The 23,430-nt window shown below is 46.8% G+C and overlaps 1 protein-coding gene across 5 annotated transcripts in view; it reads right to left on the bottom strand.

Annotated features, from left to right (window-relative positions):
* GAB2 (GRB2 associated binding protein 2) overlaps positions 1–23,430 on the bottom strand; it is a 93,349-nt gene that overhangs the window by 46,128 nt on the left and 23,791 nt on the right. The gene's annotated exons all lie outside the window — the stretch shown is intronic.

Genomic DNA, 23,430 nt, shown 5'->3' with positions numbered 1-23,430 from the left:
AAGTGTTAACTCAGAGGAAATGTGGCTTGGAAGTAGATTTGTAAGCAGCAAGAAAGCCCCCTCTGTCTGCGCAGGTAACGCTTGTGCTCACTGACTGCCCTCACACAGCCCCAGCATCCCCCATTCCCAGGGCAAACAGGAGCTCCCTAAGCCCCACTCCTGCCCTTCCAGATCCCCCCATGGTTCTTCTTGCCCGCTGCCAGCTCACAGCACCCTTCCACATGATGCTGGGAACAGACAGATCCCAACCCTGCTCCTCGCACCCTTCAAAGGGATGGAGACTGCTCCCTGCTCATCGCATTCCAGCCGTGGCCGGGCTCACGGTGGGCTCATTATCAGCCCCGCTCCAGGGGAGCCGTGATTGGCAGCGCTAATAACACCACGCTGCAACTGCAAGACCTGCGGGGCACAGGAAACCTTGCTGGGGTACAAAGAGCCTCTTCCTTGCTGAGGAGTAGAGGGAAGACGATGCAAAAAAACCCCAACCCAATGAATATCTCAGGCTGTCAAACTGACCTTCCCTCCCGGGACTTTTTCCCCACTCCTGCAGGTGTAATTAGGCTTCAGAGCACACGCGGAATCACTACATGTGACATCCACCCAAGGGCAGCAGAGCCAGCAGGAGACGTCCTGCACTGAGCATCACTCACGGCTGGGCGAGAGCGGGTTTCAAGGAGGTGAGGCACAAACACAGGCTAAAGCCTATTTGTTTGTAAGATCATTTAAAAAAACATAAGCTTCACGAACAGCTGCTGCCATCGGAGATGTTTGCTACCAGGGAAGGAAGGGTGTGGGATGGCTCGGAGCTACAGGTACACTGGTGTGAACTGGAGGACCCACTCCCCACCTCCTCCCTCTGTGAATGGGACAAGCAACAGAGCAGTGACACAATGTGGAAAACATTTCCCTTCATATTTATTTTAGGGGAGTTCTCTGGTTGGAAAGATTTCAGTAACTTTGTGCTGCATGGTCAATCTTAGGAAAATAAAGATTTCTCTCTGGGACATGAGGGCACTGGCAGCATTTCTGATGGGATGCTGGAGAGCCTGATAAAGGATGGGATGGAAAAACAAAATACTAAATAGTGAGGCTGTACTTACACCACCAGACAAGCGGTGACTGTCTGAGAACATAAGACATGGGAAACCCTGGGAGTTCCAGGGCTGCTCCTGTCTGGAGGGTGTAGAAAGGATGGACCCAACTCTGCTGGGAGAAGCATGGGGATACCATGAGATGCGACAGAAAAGATGTAAGGAAAAGGCTTCACAATCAGGGGCAGAACAACAAAAAAGCCAGATGGTGTGGGTAATGTCCATCTTTGGAGGTGGTCATAACCTGCCTGGCCAAGACCAGGAGTAATATGATCTACCTGCAGACTTGGCCCCAACTTCAAGCTAGACCTGCCCTGAGTGGGAGTTGGTTCAGAGACCTCCAAAGGTCTCTTCTGACCTCAGTTACCTCCAAATCTAAATTACTCTTCCACAATCAGATCCACTCACAGTGAAGAGTGTTGAACTTGTCATATGGAGACCTGATGAGACCACTCAGACTCTGAGTCCTGATGTGGGACCAGTGCAACCACTCACGGCATATCCACCCACAGCATTTAGCGTGGGAATGGGCAGCACTGGCATTTTTCAACTCTCATTGACTAAAGCAACCTTTTATGTGTAATTCTTTCTGCTGAAAGCTGGATGGCAGTGCCCTTACAAGTGGGAAGGTGCTAGGAATGCAAGGGGTTCACAGGAAGAACCTGGAGCCCAGGTCTTGCCTCAGGGCTGTCTGCAAATGGTCCATGTGCAGAGCCTCCAGTGCATTCCTGCTGCTGCACATGGATTTTGTTATCTGGAATTATTTCCTGCTATTCAGCCCTGTTCTGTACTCCACTCTGTTATTCCTTGCTGAAATCTCTCCCACCGCCCTGCCGTGGTACATCCTTTGTGGGGCACTGGAGCAGCACCCAGAGGAGGTGCAGGCAGGTGAGTAGGTGTGGGACAGACAGAGCCAGCGGCTCCCTGGAGATCTACAGGATGCCCAGGCTTGTACTTTGCATCCTCTTGGAAGGCTGACAGCACATGGGGCTGCAACATCCAAACAGGATGTTCCAGCAGCCCATGGTGTGATATTTCACTTGTCATACATATTATGATACTGCAGCCATACATATTTTACATCAAGGCTGCTGTTCTCCAGGTCTGTTTGCAAAAACCCAGCTGCCACCACTGGCTACGCTCAACCCCGCGCCCAAGAGCTGACCAACCCACCAGAGCAAGTCAGCCTGTGCCATGCGAGCACACCAAGAGCAAGAGCAGAGTTTAGTTTGCTTTTTCAAGTTTGGGCTTCTGGAAGCAAAAGCAAACTGCTCAGAGATTTTTTTTCCCTCCTGAGACTCTGGTATCAGTCTCTGATAAGAGCTTTCCCGGCCGTTACACAAGTAGGGCTGGACATGGGAACGCAGCATGAATAAATGACTTTGAGCAAAGCATTTTGATAACTGAGTTTTTCTAGCTTTCTGGCCTCTGCAAGAGCAAAATAAGTTCCATAGCACTGTCAGCAATTTCCCTTCCTTCAGCCCTAGCTTTGGGCTACCTTGAATTCCTACCCTCATTGCCTAGGGAAGCTGTGCATGCCCCATCCCTGGAAGTGCTCCAGGTCAGGCTGGATGCGGCTTAGAGCAACCTGGTTTAGTGAAGATCGCCTGTGGCAGACGAGTTGGAACTAGATGGTCTTTAAGGTCCCTTCCAACCCAAACCATTCTATGATTCTATGAAGAGGGATCTGGTCCAAAAGCACCCACTCTGTGCTGGCAGGAGCCACAGTTCCTGCCCTGGCTTCTTTGGCAAATGTACACCAGCCTCTGCTCACGAAAAGCTCATTGCACAGACGAGTCACCCCAGGACTGTTTGTCTCATGACGCCCTGACCCCAGGACAGGGTGTCATGAGACAAAACAGCATTGTACATGTCCCCTCTGCCTTTTCCTGGAGGTTGTGGCTGCTCTCCCACCCTGTGTCAACTCTCGCCAGCCCTCTGTGACACCCAGGAAGATGCTCAAGAGAGGACAAGGTTTACTTTCACCAGGCTTGGGCTTGGCTGAGAGAAAATTTCCAGTCAGGGCATTGCATTTTGGGGCTTCTTTTGTCCCACACCCATGAGTGTCCATGAGACCTAGAGGGAGACAGGGAAGGGGCTGCTATCTATTCCCTATCAGTGAACCCTTCTCAAGCTCGAAACACTGCTTGTGTTTCAAAGCAAGCCTGAATTAAAGCAGTGCTTTTGAACAAAGAAAAGAATCTGAAAAAGCCAATTTGGGATTCAGTTTTAATCAGCTGGCGATATACAGCCATGTCAGGTCTAGCAGTGAATCCTGTAATTAAACTGCTCTGCCCTCAATCTCTCAGGTGAAGGCGGATGGAAATACAGACGGACTTAGAATTGGATATCAGGAATAAGAGGTGTGTCAGGATGCTTTCCCCTTCCCTTGGCATGCCACTTCCTTTGCTTAAAGGCTGCAGAAAAAGTGCCTTACAAGGTGATACTGAGACTCTTCTGAGCTTAACAGGCTCTAAACACAGCAAAAACCACCACCCAATTTGGTTTGATAGGATGAGCTGGAGATATCATGGGGGTGAAGCTGATAGTAAAGTGTGAGGATGTTTTCCTGTCATCTGAAAGAGTCTGGCTTGTAGCAGGATATTTGGGATAGGCTTGCCTTTCCAGGGATGATTTCTAATTTTAGAAAAGCTCTGAGGCTTGTTAATTTTCAGCCGCTTTAATGAGCTGTCTCATCATCTGTAACTACTTCCAGCTCAGCTAACCTCTGCAACAGGAGAAATTAGCCTGATTTGGCTCATGTTGAACTCACAGTCTGCTAGACAACCCTTTGCACCTCCTCATGGTAGCTGTCTGGGTAGCAGGGCCAACATCACAGTTGTTGGCACAAAGGGGGCAACAAGGAATATCAAAAGGCTGTAATGGTTTCTCTGCAAGGAACTAGTGAGACAGGTCTGGAAAGGGGTCAGCACAGGAGAGATGATGAGGAAACCAGCAGTGGCAGGGAGAAGGTGATGGAGATGACCTACTCCCTCTCACCTAAGACAAGAATGACAGGATATCATAGGAAAGTAACAGGAGCCAGACTAGGGGTACACAAAAGGAGACTTCCCTTTGGGCAACACAGTAATGACCTTGCTGAAGGGTGCTCAGGAGGATTCAAATTTAGCTAGCCCCAACTGGAGACTGAACAAGGTCACAGAAACAAAATCCCCCCAAGGTTGCCGAGTACCACCATGTGTGATAATGGATGTCTGCAATGAAAACTGTTAACAACAGGGAAAATACTATGAGGAGGAGGAGGAGGGAGTCTTGCCAGCTAGATGCTGGCTCACTGACCACTGTGCAACATTCCACAGTAAAAATATTTGGGAGTGACCCTCTATGGATGTTCAAATGTGCCAGGCTTGGAAGGGGCAAGGAAGGCAACACTGTTCACACCAACCCTCACAACAGAGCTCACCCTTCGTGGCTTCACATGGTGCCCTTGCTTTGCTCCGGGAAACGTGGGTGTTTCCCTTTTGGCAAGACAGAGAGGCAGGAGGCTGTGAAGCCAAACACATTAAATGTGGGCAAAAATGAGAAATTGAGCCAAAAGCTGCTATGAGAAAGACAGCTCTGCGGAGATCAGCACCAATGGCACTCACCCATCAGCTGGATTCTCATGGTTTAGTTGATTTTAGGGCCTCAGGTTCATTCCTGCAGCTTGAAAAGGCATCCGAATGAGTGGATTCCCTGGTGCTTCATAACATGTAAGCTCATGTGAAAGTCTTTCCTTACTTAAAAATTATTTCCCTCCTCTTCCAGCTCACCCTTTTGGATGAAACTCATGGAGACTTAATTATCTCATCCTTCTGTCAAGTCCCTCTGAAACCTGCTGGGGGGTTCACTGGTTTCCAGGAGACACTCACAGAAAGCACCTGCACACACAGACACTCCTCGAGGCTCTCCCTCAGCCCTGCCAGCTCACAGCCCTGCCCACTGCTCTGCTGACAGGCACCCTGCTCAGGCAGTCAGGCTAATGGCTTGGAGGGCAGTGGGGGACAGCGGGACAACCCTAAATCTGCACCATGCAAGGGTCCAGATCGTACATGTTGCACAGCTGGTTGAGGGTGGCTGACTAAAATATGTAGATTGCTGGTTTCAATCCTGCTACAGTGAGGTACATCTTTCCAGATGTGCCCAATAGCCAAAACATCTGTCAGTGACAATACTAGGTTGGGGTCTGTGTTGAGTCCTCACAACACTTCCAGTTCTACAACCCAGTGTCTACAAAAGGAAATTTTCTCCACATTCCCCCACATGTGTGAGAATCACAGATTCAGGCAGTTCAGGACTCCTAAGGTCCCTTCCAACCTGAATTATTTTGACTGTAAACTGATTTTTTTTATATCACAGGCTTTTAATTAAATGCACATTTATGCCCATATGGACCCCATTAACCGTTCATTTGTCCTCATATTTAGCCACCACCTCCAGAAAGAAAAAAAACAAGCAGGGGGTTGCTTCCAATCTGTCACTTTGTGGGTTTGACATCTTGCAAGGGGCTCTCATGGTGCCCTTTTCCACTTGACTGGAGCTCTCTTAGCATGTTCACAGAGAGAAAATATCACAATCACCTGGCTATTCCAACCCCTCATCTCTTCCAGGAAATGAACCAGCTGCCAGTCTACAAATTTCTGTACTAAACACCATTTCTGCAATACTGTCATGTTTCCTTTCTTCCTCTTCAGCATCAACATTAGCAGCCAGCTACTCCAACACATTTTGCTGTTGCTGCACATAAGGAAAAATAAATGCACCTCCTACCCCTTCATTTAGACATCAAAGGTCACTGTAGCTGTTTCTGCTGCAGCCTCAACTCACATCAGGAGCTGCTCACGCAGTTTCTTTCTACCAAACCCAAACCCTGCATTTGGTGATTCACTGCCCCTTTCTGTCCCTTTCTGTAGGAACAATCTTATTTCTTTCTCCTTTGATGTTCAATTTTGCATTGGGCTGTGCTCTAACATATTTTTTTCAAATGTGCTCTGCTTGCCAAGTGATCCAGACTGCCCTGTCTGATGAATTTGTCTTCAACATTTACCGTTTCATTACCCTTTGTGCCACTGGCAGCTTCTCCCCACAGGAGCCATTAGATCTGCCTCACTTAGGGAAATGCTAAGACTTAGTATTAATCCCTGAAAAACAGCATGAAGAAGAGCCCCGTTTGTAGGTGACATCTTCCTGGGATCTGCCAGGTTTTAATTCACTTGCCAGGTGTTTGGGGCTGTATGGACTCAGCCCTCATCACCCAACAGCTAGCCTGACATCGGCAGACCTGTGGGCTCCACCATTTGGCCCAGGATTGATGCTGGGCATCAACCTATTGCCACCTAGGGAGTTCCTTCTAAACTTTTCTTCTGCCTTCTGGATTGGAAGTAACTCCCTTAATCAGGATTAACTCATATGTTTGTCCCCATAGGTGGAAAGCTGTTGTCTTCTTTTCCCAAGCTTTGGTGGAAAGGTGAGAAGACCACTGCTTCCTGGACCTCCATGTGCTTTTCATACTGCTCTGCTCATCTTTTCCTCAAATACCAGATATTCAAACCTCTCCATGGCCCTTCAGTGATGGGAACCCTTACAAAAACCAAGGGAAAATGGCCATTGAGAGTTTTGGTTGCAGGAAAAGGCTTTAGCAGAGGCAGTCCCCAGAAACCATCCACAAAGAATCTGGAAGAGAGCAAGGAAAGCCCTTGGCTTCCTCACAGGAAGAAAGACCTTCCCCAAAATTTAGCACCTCAAAGGCTAAACCAGGATTTAATGGATGCTGCAAGAGCAGATGACTGAGCACTGGCAGACTCCATCACTTGATTAACCACGTGTCTGCCCCAGCCTTTGCCTTTTGCCAGCAAACAAAGCCCGGGGAAGATATTCCTGAGCTTATTAACTCTATTTGGCTCTGGGAATTCAAGTGCATAATAGGTTACTTGATAAACAGTAGTACAGTTTAGTCAACATGGATGAGAAGATCAAATGGACGAGAAGTTGGCCCATTCAAAGACAACCTACTCCTAATGAACAGTCACATCACTATTGTCTTCTAACAACTACAGCCTATAGAAGCTCTTGCAATTGTACTCTTGGGATGCTACAGGATTTTTTGTCGTTCCTCTTTCCAGTCTGACCAAGAGCACAGTGAGAACATTAAATATTCTGACTCTGACCTGAAGAATGGCCACACATCTGGCTGGACAGGGCACAAAATTAACCTCAGATCATGGTGACAGATTGCCTTATTTAATGACTTCTTTAAAATCAAGGAAGCCAAAGGGAGGCAAATCAGCTGAGGTGCTGAAGAACACCTCACAACAGCCAAGGATCTACCAGAACAACAGGACTGTTTTGTGTGGCTTCTGTGGATTAGCCTTTTCTCCTTAAATTTAAATGATTCCATTAAAAATGGCTGCAGCCAGACACAGCTGAGGTAGTCTTCTGTTTCCCCTGGCTGATCACACAACTCTCCTCATTTTGGAAGCCCAGCTTGAAGCCCGTGTGCCTCAGGTTTCAAAGGAGTGGACAGCAGGGTGGGTACTAATTCTACATTACCAGCACTCCATAGCAGTTCCTCCATCTGCCTGTTAATGTGTGTTCAAAAACCGATAAAAACACTTGTATCATCAGTGGGCTGAAACAGGGGTAGCTCTGTTTTGTCCCGATGGCACAGATACGGTCATTGGTGGAGGATGATGCCCACCACCTCTCCCTCCACTGGAATCCCAATGGCCACTGACCCAGCTGTTGACCCTGTCAATAGCTGAAAAGCCTTTCCAAAAGCAGCAAACCTCTCTCCTTTCATGTATTATTAAAATTCTCACTGGTTAATTTATTAGGGTACTTTGCACTGGGAAAAATGACCTCTTTGTTGACCCACTTAAACATGCTCCACTCCAACACAAAACGGTCAGAAGGGTGAAAGGGAGAGCTGGGGAAGTTGTGTGCAGACTGATGTCCTTTGTCTCAGTGAGACAGCTCCAGGATGGAAGTGCTGGGACTCCCTGGCACGAGAGCAAAGGGCTAGACACAAGCCTTCACAGACCAAACCACAAAGGAAACATTCAGCCCTTATGCCAAATGGACACAGCCAGAGAAACAAGACTTCCTGGTCCCGCTTCCTAGGCAGTGCTCATCCCTCCCTGAATCTGTGGGTTTGGGAAGGAAACCTTGATTTCTCCCCATGTTGCCTCCTCTAACAACCTAAATGGAAAACGTGATGAAGGGTGGTGGACAAACCCATCCACATGTGGTGGGATTTGCTCATGAGGCAGCAAAGGTGCATCCTGGCCATTCTCTAGTCAAAGATGTCCAGACCTCCACCCAGACTCTCCTATTACCTGCTCCTGTGTTTCTCTAGCAAGAGAATCACTAGATTTGCTCCACAGAAATCCCTGATTCAAAGTAACCTGTATGGGATGTGGAGGAGCAGGGCACTGCTGAGCAAAAGCCAAATTGACAGCGCAAACACCACTCAGCACCAAAAGCAGCCCAGTAGAGTGAAACGAGCAGGATTAGCTGTAATTAGGTCTTGTTTTTCCATTAGTGTCATAAAGATAAAGCTGCTCTCATCCCAGAAAGGCGGCCTGCAAAGTGCTCAGACTCTACAGGACTCTCAGGTTATTAGAGAGGACACAAAAGCTCCATTTGCTTTCATCACTGACAAAGCACCTGGAAAGTGCAATGATGACAAAAAGACACCACAAGGTGCCTTCAAACATGGGAGGATTGGGAGCTCCATCCTGTGCCCTGCTCATTGCCCTGACCATCACACCAGATTCCTGCTAGGGAGTAAATTAAAGCTCAAATGCTTTTTTGTGGCTCATTCTGATGTGATGTTCTTTATCTCAAGCAAAGGGACTGCCAAATAACTTCGATACTAAGAGAGTAAGTAAAGAAAGGTTCAGAGGACACCTAAAAAGTATCTGAAATTTCACCCCTAAAGAAGTTACCTGGAGGAAGGACCTTGGACATAGACATGCACTGGAGATAGACATACATTAACCCCTGTTTATTCTTAGTTCCATAATGCTCACATATCCTGGGTGTTAGATGAACAGAAGTACACAGAATGGGAGTGAACTGAATAACTTACATGAGAGGCTGAATGCGAGATTGGGTGGTAAGAATTTGTAAGATCTGATTCTGCAGCTGCCATTAATCTGTCAAAAACCCCTGGAGAAATGGAGTTTTACCTTGTTTGCTACCTTTTCCCAAGCATGAAGTAAAGTCTAAAATGCAGAAGGATGTTACAAAACAATGACTGAACTGCCATCTGCAAAAATACTTTGGGGCTGGAAAAGTGCAGTTATATGATGGCTGAGGAGTAATTTTTCTCCCTGCACCAGTTCTGCAAACCGAGAGGTAGAGAACAGCGCGTGGGAACATGAACCTGCAGCAAAGAGGGGTGGAAAGAGCAGTAACTGATGAGCTTTATTGCAGGATGTGTTAATCATCTCTCTAGACGATGGACTGGGATGGGGGTGGAGGACTTGGCAGCTGGGATTTGAGATGTATTTGTAATGCTAACACACATCTGGGATCCATCCTGGAACAGGAACACCGTGTCTGGACCAGGGAGGCCAGAAGAAAATGTTCCTTGTGGCCAACCTTCATGAAGGACCCGACCTGCTGAGCCAAGTGTGGCCTTCAGGGGTGTCCCTCAAGCAATCTGGGGTCATGAAATGCCACAGATACTTTCCAAAGGGAGCGTGGAGTTTCTCTGAGTGATTTGCTCAGAAGCTGTAAGGACTGTCTTGCATGGACTGCCAGGGAAAAACAGGTTCAGCTCTCACTGTGAGCCCTTGTCCCCAAATTCTTTGGCAGGGCAGGCTGAACTTGGCGCTCTGGTGGCTCAAGTGCATGCACAATGAAGTTGAAAGATGTATTCACCTCTGTTTTAGGGTGCTGCATCTCCATCCTAGCATTGCTCAATTCAAATTTTTTTGCTTATTTGACACACACGGTGTGTCTCTCCCATCAGCATAACCCTCCATATTTCAGTGCAGTTATCTCTAGCTCACAGCAGTAAGCAGGGGACCAAGGTGTGGGCACGGGCATGCAGGCATGCCATGATCAGGGACTGCACATACAGGTGATAAAAGAGTTGCCGTGCTCCTGCACGGGCCCCCATTGACAAACTCCTTTGAAGGCATTTTATCTTCAGAAAGCAACACTAATAAAATATGGTACTTCTCTGCCTGTGCTGGAGTATGTAGCTTTTCTGCCCCAACTTGCATAAGCTGTTGGGTTTGGGAAAGCAAGATGGGGAGTACACACCAGCATCTGAATCCTCAGATTCCCTTTCTGGGTGTTTCCAAGGATATGTTTTTCCAAGGATATTCCTTGTGCTCTGCAAGAGTCTGAGGGAAGGCACTCCTTATTACACCACCTCCTGATGTGCAGGGGATCCCATGCTTTGCATTTGCTGTGAACTTCCTGGATGCCCTGTGCATCCCTGCACTCCCAGTCCAGCTTGATGCTGCCCACCAAGCTGCAGCAGCCCTGCTGCACATGGTTTGTGTTGAGTCTGTGGATGCCCTTTGTGAGCTCAAGTGGTTTCTGCAGCTGTGTAAATAGGAGTGAAGCCCATGATGGATCCCTGACCTGTCTACACGTGGCCTTCTCACCCTCCCACCAGCAAGAATGAGCAATGAAGACCCTGCTGGTTTCTCCACCCTGAGAAAACACAGGAGAACAGCTGTCCTTCACAGCAAGGGTGGGCTCCACGTGTAGCTCAAACACTCCTCGTAACTGCTCTTAGCATCCCAGGATGCAGACGAAAGTCCACCACCATGCCAAAGATGTCTCCTTGCTACAGACAACAAAATCAAGTGAGATTATAACAGCAGGAACATGGGAGAATGGAGCCTTGGAAGATCTGCCAGCAAGACCATTTGATTATGTCTAGAGATAACATTTAGCAGTGTTTTTTAATATGGGAGAAAGCAGCCCCCCCACACACAGGTGAGTTGGGAGACAAGCTCTGAAGATCCTCTTGATGCTGCAGGTCTTCACAGGGGTTTGAGTCTGGCAAAGCTCAGTTTCAGATAACTTTACTAAGGAGAAGACAGGAGGGATGAGCCCAAGGAAGGACCAAGAGACAGGAACCCACTGACCTGCACAAAGATTGATCCTGTATTAGTAGTGAAGAGGGTGGAGCTGGGTTAACAGCTGGCCTTGATTAGCTGGTCCCTGAGTTCAGCCAAGGGGCCTTGGGGCCACCTCCTGTCTGCACTCAGTCAAACAAGACCAGGAAGCACCTAGATGCTATGAAACCCAGCACTCCTCCTGGCTTCCTGTGCCACAGGCACCTGGACTTGCTATTCATCATTTGGGTTTCTTCTAGGATGGCACCTCCTGTATCACCATCAGGTTCAGGTGCCAGAATCCCAGAAAAATATCAATAAACTGCAGGAAATTCAGAGAAGAACAAAGCAAACTATTATCATGGAGCCAGAGAGACTAACTTTCTGAGCTCATGTGTTTAGCTTGGCTTAACAGCAGCTTAGCAGGGGCTTGGCAACTCAACTGTCTGCAAATATTTGAAGGGTGTAAACACCAAGGACAAGAGAGAAATCACTGAGGGAGTTTTACAGAGTAGGCTGAGCAGGAATGTAGGCACTCACTCACCACCATTGTTAACTGGGGCTGGGGTCTCTCCATGTAAATTTACTGAAGCTCCCTGACCTTACAGCTGCTCTCTAGGTCTCTGTAGCACCTGTTGTGTCATGATGGGACTCAGAGAAGCATAAAAAACCCTTACATTGAGTTTTATACCTGAGGATGCCAAAAAGGAGAAGGTTCTTGGATGCTGGTGCTCACCAAGGCAAGGGCAAGTGGTATCTAACACCACACAGCCCTGTTCCCAGCAGGTCTTCAGGTTGTTCAATCAGCACACTTCTCCACCTACACCCTGTTTTTCTCTTCTATGTCTACCAGTTTCAGATCTAAAGCACAGGGATGAGGGCTGATTTTTAGATGAGGTCTTGGGACAGACATGGGCAAAAAATGTTTTGCTAATTCATAATAATTATGCAACTTCTTTTTTGTTTGATTGGACAAAAAACATCCTTTAATTTCCCTTTCAAACTCCTGAAACAATTAATTGTAGTGTTTCATAACTATGACTGGATTTTTCAGTTCAAAGTCACACTCACTTTCACACTGGAAGGGTTAACACAATTGCTCCAAATCAAAATATTTCATTTACAGTCAAAGGAAACACTTATTCATCTTTCAAGTTAACTTCTGTGGCTTCAGTGAACTGCCAGAGAAACCCCCCAAAACAAGTCACCATGTCTCATGTGTCACAAGGTGACTCCAAACTGTTTGGACACCCTGAAGTGACGTTGCTAAACCCCAGACGAGGATATATCCCAGTATGCACAAAAAAAAATTGCTTACGGAAGGGAAGATTCAAATTTAGAGTGGCTGCCTATCTATAAATAGTCTGCAGAACTAAAATACATTCCAGTTCGGCTGGAAATGCCTTTTTGCCTCATACTCATAAACACTCCTGCCTTTTATAGTTGAAGCAAATATTTGGTTTCTATAGTTATAACAGTGAGTACCCAGTGGTCTTTATTTTTAATCTTCACAGTGTTTGCCTGAAAAGCAGGGTAGTGGTTTGTGGGGACCCTGGAGGAGTCTGGACCACAGGTGCATCATTAAAAATAAACCTGTGAACAACACAAAAAGCCCTCCCCAAAGTATCCAAATGCAGAGTGGTTTGCTAGTAAACAGCATTTGGCTTTTAGATGCGGCTCTAAGTGCACTGAGAGTGAAAAAGGCCAAGGATCCGGTGATTGCTAATATAATAATGAGGCTCTGTCCTACTAATCTGATGTTCTCAAAGCACTTTGCAAGCATTAATCATCCTCCCAGCAGGGCTCGGTGGGGATCATCACTCCAAGCACGTTACAGGGCCCGGCCCAGGGTGGATGGGGGAGAGCTGTGCACAGCCTGAAAGATCACGGATGTCCAAAGAGGGGCGATCTGCATTGCTTTATGGATATATATATTCAAAAAGCCACAGCCACCTCCCTGAAACTTGCCTTCAAAGGGGCCTATTTATCTCTCTGACAGCAATACACACGAAAGCTCTGTTATTCAGCGCTTAATAAATCAAACACCCATCCACCAGCATTACTGATGGAAGGAAAAGGAAATTAAAGGTGACCTGCTTGGCTTGGAGATCACAGGATGCTTCCCCATCCACTTAGAATAATTTAAGGTGATTAAATCCTGCCTGTAACAACTAAACAGGTTTCACTTATTTTCATGTCCCATCTTGTAAAGTATTTGAGGGTGGGATACTGGGCTTCTCAAGGGATGTCAGGAGATGATGCTGCAAACCTAGTGCCTCCATCCGTCCAAGGAGTGAGCTTGCAAACCCAGACTTGCCCATGGGCAGTGCTTTTCCTAGAAAACACCTGAATTCAGTTTCTTTGCAAATCCACAGCAAAGAAACTGAACACCCCTGAATTTATTATCAGGCTGGACATGCCTGATGGGGCAGGAAGGGTGAAAGGTGAGTAAGCCTAGTCTTAGTTTTAGCAAGGAGAGTTCCCACTGGCCAGCCAGAGACCTGTTTCCCCTGCTCATGCTCAGGAATGAGGGCTATCTTCATGCCCCATTCTATTTTGTCTTCCATCAGGAGAAGAGACTCACACTTGCTGAGGTCTGCCTGGCATATTCCTGTGCCTCCTTCTGATGGGCTGATGGATGCCAATGTGTCAGACAGGTGTGTGAAGCTGCATCCACCTGGGACAAGTCCCCATTTCAGCTCTTGTACCCAGCTACAGAAAGACAAGGGAAAGCTGCATGGGGAAAAAATAGCATCTGGAATCATGGGGATTTACTACAAGAAGGAGAATCTTTCAAATTGCACCAGAGGGGCAAGTTTATGCATTCCTGACCTCTTGTTTTATTAGGGAAAGAGAATGTTGAATTATCCCAGGCCACGGCAGTGCTGGATGTGAAGAATGGATAACAATGGGGGTTAACAACCAGTACAAGACCCAGCTTGTGACACGGGGCTAAAGAGAACCAAGCACATCCACTCATGGCAGTCAAGGAGCCACTGCTTCCACCCTTAAATTCATCAGGAATGAATACGGATGTTCCAGGTGTGATTAAACCCCTTTCCATGGCTTTTTGTGCTCTGGGAAGAATTCAATCAGCATTTTTTGCCTCAGCAGAGGGAGTTCAGGCATCCCCACCACCCCTGGCTCTTAGCTCTTGCTTAAAGGCAGAGCTGCTGGAAGAGCCGCACTGCCCTGCCGCGGGCAGGCTGCCTGCTGGCCACAGTGGGACATCTCCAAAGGAGCTGTGACAGCAGTGCCTGCACCCGTTGGATGCCTAGAGCCAGGCTTTCAACTCTCAGCAGTTGCTGCTGCCTTAATTTACCAAAATTAAGGTGCCACAGAGATGCTTTCCTAAAACAAAGAGGTAGTACCAGGATCACCAGGGTGCTGTTGTGCAGCCAAAGACACTTGTGCTCCTGGGAGTCTCTGCAGAGATGCCACCCCCGCTGTGATGGCACAGAGCTTTGAAACCCTCTGAACACTGTGATTTGCCTCAGGAGCTGATGAGGCTCCAACACTTGCTCGTTAGCACGCTGCTACCTGCAAACAGCACGTCTTTGGCACCTCATCCCTCCCTCCTCTCCTCCACAGCATTAAAATGCCTCACGCTTGCTGTGTCACTGACTTCCAAGCCTGTGGCCACTCTGCAATATTGATATTCCTGTATTTACCATCAGCCATCTCACAGCTCTGTGGAAAAGACCTACAGTAAATTGCTTCCGTGATTTAATGACCCCCTTGGATTCCCAATGCATTTCCAAGCAGTGGTGGGAAAGCCAAACATCACTGCATCAATACAGTGCTGCTGTTTCAGAACCAAACCCTGAACCCCAATTCTGGCTGAGAAAACCCCAGCTTGCATCAGCTGTAAAACCTGATATGTTTTGGGGTGCTGGGGGCATATACGATGGGTTTGTGCTTGGCCCAGTAGCTACCAGTGACTCCAGGAATTCATGTTCCTGGCGTGGGAGATAAGTCTTACATCATGGTGGAAGAGATTTTGCCCTCTGTAGGCCCACAGAAATGCAGAGTGGTTTTAGGATGGTACACTAATCCCATTTGGGACCACAAAGCAAGAGATGTGGCCAGTGTTTGCGACATGCAACAAACCCCATTTCAAACCCATTTCTTGCAAAAATTGCCCTATAGGTCACCTCCTATGACCTCTCAGAGCATCACCCTGATTGTACAAAGCTGTCTTTTCCCACTCCCACTCCCACTCCCACTCCCACTCCCACTCCCACTCCCACTCCCACTCCCACATGTCTCAGCACCCATATGCGCTCCCCAGGCAAGTTCCCAGCAGCAGAGAAACTCCTCCAGGGAGTCCTGGAGTTATTTGGGCAAGAAGGTGAAAATACCATAGATTACAATCATTACTTCATCACGCGGCACCATGCAGAGCATCCGGGAACCGTCCAAGGTTACACAAGAAGAGCACATAGGAACTGTACTCCAGGAAGGTCTGTGTGTGTTTCCCATGCACAGCCTCATAGGATGAAGAAAATGTTTGTGGCTTGGCTGATCAAGGCTGGGTGAAAAGCTTGCCTAGGATGCCACACATGAGCAAGAACTCATGGGCTTTTTTCAGAATAAGACTCTTCTGGGCTTAGCTCAAATCAGGTCCAGCAACCACTTGCTATGTGTCCCAGTCTCTCATATGTTCAAATGTTTTATGCAATTTCAAGAAATGTAAGGAAATGGATTTTCTTTCTTTTATCTTTTTTCCTTTTTCAAGAAAGGAATAATTTAACTAAATAAGTTTAAAGTGCAGCTAGGAAAATGTGACTGCTCTCGGAGAAATCTGGATCCTGGGATGGGGGAGGGCAGGGGCAACAGGATAGCAGTGCCCTAATGTAGGGGTTGAAACAACAGGAAGAAGATGTAGGTTTTATAAGGAATAAGGTGTGATTTTAACAGCCAAATCTGCTTCAGCCTGGCCCAAGCCATCACTGCAACAGAAATATGGATTTAGGGCAGGATTCTCATGTCAGACACTCAGGTGAACATACAGACAGCCTCCACTGGTTTTAATCTCTCCTCTGGATTTACATCTCCGAGAGGCTGCAAGAACTACCACAGCCATCAAAAGCTGCAGCCCCTTGGCATTCCTCCAGGTGCCACAACTTCCCTGCAACTTGGTTCAGCCGTAGGTGCTGAATACAAGAAAACTGTGGCTTGACAGCAGCAATCTCCCATCTGCCAACTGGGTAAATTCCCTTGGTTTTCCAGAAGATCTCAAAACCTGCTCAGATATGGGAGGTTTTGTCTTGGGGATGCTGAACACTCAGTGCTCGGTATGTCTCCCCAAGGACCACCTGGGATCTACTAGCCTGGGTCATGGTCAAAGGCCTCTTCCTTATCCCCAAAGGGCAGCATGTCCCAGGGAAAGGTGTAGAAATCCCATAAACTTTGAAACAGCTTGATTGTGGGAACAGCATTCCTCTAATCCAGGCAGCACAGGACACATACTGCACGCACGGCTTAGCAATGCCCTAACTGCAGCTGTGCCCTATGTGGAGAAACAGATCAGGTAACAGTGCTCCCAAAGCTTTTTGTCTATTATTTTTCTGTCATTAAAAAGTGGATAATCTCCTCCTCCATAAAAGCATTGGCTTCCTCTGGGAGCCTTTTGGCTGCTCTGTTGAGCCAGAGCAATCCAAAGGCTGGCTCTGTACTGAACTAGGAGATAGCAACAGAAGTTGTCACAGAACATGACATTTTGGAAACTCAGCCTGGGGTCTTCAGAGATGGTCCTGAGCTGCAGCAATAGAGCTGTGCCCCTAGAAAGCTGTGAGCCACGTATTAAAATGTGGTGACCTCTCTGGTGCTGGTGCCATGCAATCCCAGCAGGAAGGATATATAAATAATTTTCTTCTCCTCTTGTTTTTCTCATTTGTTAAGAGTGTTTTAGAAACTTAACAGCAAATTTTTTACCATTATTACTATTTTTATTTCCTTTGCAAGAAATGCCTACTGCAGCAGATGAAGCTGGGAATCATCCATAGCTCTTTGCACACTGCTTTTTGCCTTTTGTGTTTCTTATTTGCCAGCTCTCTGAGGACATAAAGAGGCTGCTTATAAGAAGAGCCCTTTTGGATGAGCACCAAGCATGGCAGGGAGAGACAAGAAGAAAACCTTAGTTCTTGGCTTCTGCACTCAGATCTCACCCTTACTCTCCTTTCTATGGATGGACTGCAGCAGCAGTAGGACAAGCAGGTAGCCAGGCACTGCCACATATTCCCACTTGCCCATGCTAGAGCATCAACACTGTCAAAATCCCAATTATGACACTGCTTCACCTGGTTGCCTTCCTTGAGGAGCTGCTTTAAGCTGACCCAGCCTCACAGCACTGCTGCCTGTGAAGCCACATCCTGCTCTCATATACACAATATCCTCAGACTCTGTAAGACAACCCATCTCATCCTCTTCACTTCTCACCTCTTGCCACCCAAGTGCGAGACACCCAGGGTTTCCCTCAGCCCTTCCCTTTTGCCAACGCCTCTTTCTTCCATTCCCATTGCCTTCCATGATAGACTTCAGGTATTTTTGGTACTAGGGGAAAGGAGGGAGAGGAAGAGCCAGCTCTGCTTTGTTTCAATCCATTGCCATTGAATGAGAAGGAGAGGGCTGCAGTGGATGTGCCCTTGGGAATCGGCTGATCCATCCTCCTATCAAACCCAAGGGTCCCTGTGGAGGAGCTGTCTAGGGAGGCCAGACAGCTCTTGTTATATTTAGGAAGAGCTTCCCCTCCTGTGTTTTCAATTTCATGCAGCAGGAAATCTTCTACTGGATGTTTTATTTTAAAAAAAGATCACAAAACAACAAAAAATCACCTCATTTCCTGGAGTCTTCCTCTCTGCCTCACTTCTTTCTTTCCATTTTCCCTGTTTTTTAGTATTTGTTTCTAGGGCATGACACTCAGCAGCTTTCCCTCCACATCCATCTCCAACCCATGGATGCCAGCATGGACCTCCACTGCACTCACAAACACTGCATGGAAGGAATCAAATGCCCCGAGCTACTTCTGGCACATGGAAAACTGCTCCAGGGAGCATCCTCATCCAAGTCCTTCTCCAAATGGCATTCAGCATGTGAAGCTATCCCACTGACTCTGGCCAGTGTTAGAACTGACCCCTGGGGCACAGCAGGAGCACGTGCAGGCTCCTCTTCCACATCCCTATGCTCCATCCGGAAACATCAATTCTCTTTCTATAGGAAGGCAGGTTATCCTGGGGCAGAGGAAATGTTTCCTCTTCCTGGCAGGATGTTTGCAGTGAGCCCAGAGTGAGGTATGTATAGAAACCTCCTGATGCAGAGGTATCAGTAAACACCTCCCAGCAAACAGCGTGGACCAATGTTAGTTCTCTTGGAGCAGATGAGAGCCAGCTCCAGGGAAAAAGCTAAAGACAAATGTAAAAACTCCATCCTCCCCTTGCCAAAATCAGGCAGAGCGTCCCCTACTAACCACAGTGATCAATATTTGAAGGGATCAAATGGGGAGCTCTCCATACATGGGATTCACTGAATCCAGTGAGATGGTGTCCAGGTCTGGCCAGAAAGGAGTTTTCATTCTTCACTTGCACTGAATTTTTCTCTTGAGTAAGGAAAAGCAAAATATGAAAATTTTAAAAAATAATTTAAAATTTTTCTGACCCCAAGAAAGATTTATCCAGAATTTCCCATCTCAGTCTGTTAATAGATTGAGATCTCAGCCCTTCATCTGGGTTAATTCATACTTCCCAATGCACAGCTCCTCAAGACAAGCCTCTCTTCCACAGCAGGTACCAGGCAAGGTACCTGGCTTCAGGGTTCAAAGACAAAACTTTTAAGAAAATCAGCCCATAACAAAATTTAGGGATTTGGGAATTTTAACCCCAAATGTTGCATGAAATCATTAACTAAATCAGAGCTTCATCCTTTTGGTATTCAAATCACAGCCTCCAACACTGCTTGCGTGAAGAGATAAAACGGTGGCTGAGCAATAAGCTCTTTTGGATGCTGATAACCCCCCCCTTTTAATTGCTTTATGTGATTGTAATTATTTAATTTGCCTCTACTTCCCTCTCATCACAAATCCAGTCCCTGTGAGATCCAGCATGGTGCAGCTCCGGCACTCTTTCTCTCTTGTAATCTTTAGGGATGAACACCAGGGAGTCAGAGGGGTGAACATGAGCTGTCCACACACTTCAACAAGGTTTGATACCTAGTAAACTTAGGTATTTTTGAAATTTTCTGCAACACAAATAAAAAAATCAATGGATTTGAAAAATGTCAGGGTTTTTTTGTGTGAGTAAACCATGCCTACTTTTTGTTGCCCTATTGTGGGACATGCCTGAGTGGTGCACAGCTGGTTTTACCACTAATGATGGGTCCGTCCATCAACGTTTATTTTGATTTTATGACCTTTACGAGAAAGTCTTGTGTAGCAATGATTAAAATAGCAACCGTCTCCTGTTTGTGCTGCAGTGAAACTGTCTGACATCAACACAGACACACCACCAAGATGGAAAACATCACTCTTCCTAATTCATCACATAAACACTGGTGGCCTGAACTCATCAAGCCAAACAGGTCTTGGACTGACCCAGTGCTTCTGGATCCCTCACCAAGTCCTGCCCATTCACGCAGGAGACCCAGCAGCATATTTTCCCATCGGGATTTGCAGAGCAGGGCTGGGGAGGATGTTTTCAGTTGTGCCAGAAGCCTCACAGACATGGTGTGCTTATTCTCTCTATCTGTTCTTTCTGCTGAACCTGTCCCTAGGGCTGATCCTTGTCACTGTCCGCAGGGAAGCTCAGACTCACCAACATGAGCACAGCCATTCTTCCTGCACAAATGTTATACCAGACTCCTACAAGCATGGAGCACAGTGCAAGGAAATAAGAGTGAATGGCTGGACTGTGGGATGGGATGGAAACTTGCTTTGCTAGTAAAATTTAAAAAACCTTAATAATTTTGATGATGATAATAATAAGAATAACAGTAGTAATAAAATTTTCAGTAATAAAATTTTCTGATATTCAGAAAGGACAATCACCTCCCTAAGGGAAGCCAGGCACCTCCTTGCACCAACTTGAGACCTGCTACTCCTTCCTAGCTACACTGGCAGCTAAAAGCTGCAGATGCCCTACTTGCATTTCTGCTTTTCTTATTCTTTTTCTCTTTGAAACACTCACATGAATGAAGTTTTGTTTGTGGAAAAATTACATCATTTGGGCTGAAGGAGACTTCCTGCTCTTCATCTTATTATCTCATGACTGCTGTCTCTTTGCAACATGCTCACTTCAGTATTTTGGGTCTTGCTGCACCAGTGAGATTGGTGGAAGGGAATGGAGGCAAGAGTCTGAGGGCATGAGGGCAATACTGCCTTCTTGGCAAAATGTTTTCCTTCTCATTGCTTCCCCCAAGCCTACTGCTTTTGCCAAAACACACAAAATTAAGGGCAGAAGGTTGAAGGGAATATTTCAAAGACCTCAGCCCAGGCCCTACCCAAGAATGTCTCCCAACACAAGAAGCCATTCCTTCAACTCTGAGAACAGGTCCTGAGAACTTACAGAAAAATGTGAGAAATCCACAACATCTTAGCAAATTGAGCAACCCTGTTTCCAAAGGCTTGGGCTAAAATCCCAGATTTCAAGTGCTCCCAGCTTCACACACAATCATGACTCCATCATGAAGACACGCAGGTACCCGGCTCTGAAGGCAGACGAGCTGCAGAGCTAAAGGAACTACAAAGGTAATTGGGGACACATTTCAACCTCAGAAAGGCTTTGGATGCTTACACAGTGCTAACGATAAGATAATTTAGAAATATTTCAACCTGACAACATAAGATATCAGCTCTGGCTGCAATTTAATGCGTGTTATCAGGTTTTTCATTGCTTTTCCCTCGCTGTGATGGATTCCAAGCTTGCCGTTATTACAGCCATTACATCCTTGATTTTAATGGGGGGTGCTTGCAGCTGTCACAACGGGCTGAAAATATATTCTTTATGTCAGATAGCACAGAAGACATTTCCTCCTTGAGTCACTGACAGGTCACCTCCCCAAACCAATTAGCTAATTGTCTCGTATCACTCCCTGAAGAGCAAGAGAAATGAGTGACTTGTGAATGAACTCTGCCAATAGAAAACACTTGTTCTCTCTCTCCCTCCCTAATTTAAAATTTTTTTTAAACCTTAATTTAATCTGTCAGCCATTCCAACAAACAAGGCAGTGTGCCTACCATTCCTTGCATTCTGACTCTGCCAGACCAGTTTATTTTTTGTAAATAAAGGGGAATAAAAATTAATAGTGTTTCTGTCCTAGTATATATAGGCAAGTCACTGCAGCAAAGCGGGTCACCCGCAATCACTGGATCATGCTTGGGTCCTACTCCCAAATCTGCCATCAGCTCTTTCTGGCTTGAACCTGATCCTCAAGAGCTGTCAAGGCTCTCGCATAGTGTAAGGACACACTCGTATCTTCTTCAGCTTCAATCAGCTGTGTTAGAAAGTGTGACTTTACTTGGCAGAACTGCTCCGCAGGCGGAGCCCCCTCTTGGCTCTTGGCTTCACCAGTGTACTGAGCTGTCACCCTTATTTCTCTGAGCTCTGCAAAAATGATGCAACTAGGGGAAAATAAAGAAAAATAATTGCTCCTCACTGAATATATCAACTGAGTTGCATGCTGTATTTCAGAGAGGACAGAGAAGAGTGGGGCTGTACGTACAGCAGCAGGGAGAGAGGAGACCCTTTCCCCTGGCACAGACAGGGATGTGAGTGGATCAGGAGAGACATGCTGGCGTCAGTATACCCATTACAGGGGCAGCCGTGGGGGCAAATCCTGAATGACAAACCCCTGTGTGCTGCTGAACTCCACAAAGAAGCCCTGTGCCTGCCCAGGCAACACCTCCCCTGCTGCTAGATGTTATTACAGCATTTAATTTAATTACACTACCATGGCTGAAATGCTCCAAGAAAACTGAAATATCTGTCCCAATTACCACTAAATCATACCTTGACCTTCTACAATCCTTTCTGACCCCATGTGATTCTGCAGTAAGACCCCTAAATCACCCTTGACCAACCCAACAGCCCTCGACGGGGAGATGGTTGGCTCAGTCAGAGCAGGGGGTGCTTCTTACCAGGATGTTAACAATGCTTTCTCCCAAAGCATCTCCCACAAGGTCCTCATACACAAACTGCTGAAGCATGTGCTAGGTAACTGTGCAGGGAGGTGGGTCTCGCTGGGGCAAGACACAAATTTAAAACACCACTAGGAAACACCATTTAAACATAAGGATAATCTTTGTTCTTAACTGTGAGGATGGTCAAACACTGGTGCAGGCTGCTCAAAGAGGCTGTGGAGATGCTAAGCAGTCAGCACTTGGTGACCCTGCTTTGGGAAAGGGGGTTAAATGGGGTGACTCCAAAGGTCCCTTCCAACCTTACTGATTCCGGGCTCCAGTGGATAATTCCTTCTCTCTCATATCCCACATCTTCCTTCTGAGCTGCTTGTCTCTTCTGTGCTCAACCCTCTCATCCTCCCATCTGTGTCTCAAAGCTCAACACCCTCTCATCCTCCAACCCTCCAGCTCAACGGAGGAGTTGAGAACCTCAATGGGTCAAGTTTCAGAGGAACCAAATGAAAACAGCAGGTCAGGAGTCAGCAAGTCCTGAAGGTAAAAACTGAGCCTGATGCTTTCACTCTGACTTCTCCATAATAATAACCTGAGATAATAATGGTTTACCTGAAGCTTTGCCTTACAGGGATGTGAGAAGGATAAAACCAGCAAAAGTCGTGATTTACTGAGGTACAATGCTAAAGGAGGTGGTAGAAATAGATCTCAGACAGACAGAGATGTTTAGGACAGGAATGTGACCTGCTCATTCATTTTTCAAGCATTGCTGGACTTGAGATAAAACCTGTAGTCACCATAGCAGAAACACCCCATAGAATGACATTTTCTTTACTGGGTTTTGAAGGAGTAGGAGGGACAATGAAATAAACTGACAGACAGCAAAATATCTTAAGGTCAGGAGGAAAATGAAAGCAGCGAGAACAAGGAAAAAAACAGTCCTCACAATCCTAGAAACTGTCCTAACAGCTATAAATTTTAATCCTTGTTCAAGCTCACCCAGAAATGTTGAACTTGGCTTCCCACAGCACCCTGACCCCACTGGCAGTGACCCACCTAGCCAACACTCAGGGGATGCTCATTAATCCAGCATCTGGAGGGTTAAGCACATTAGAAGAACCTGCCTCAACACATC

The sequence above is a fragment of the Passer montanus genome, unplaced genomic scaffold (assembly GCF_014805655.1).
Source record: "Passer montanus isolate IOZ18808 unplaced genomic scaffold, ASM1480565v1 scaffold4, whole genome shotgun sequence".
NCBI classification, from domain to species: Eukaryota; Metazoa; Chordata; class Aves; order Passeriformes; family Passeridae; genus Passer; species Passer montanus.
Note: the sequence above shows the minus strand (reverse complement) of the source record. Positions and strands in the feature narration are given on the sequence as shown.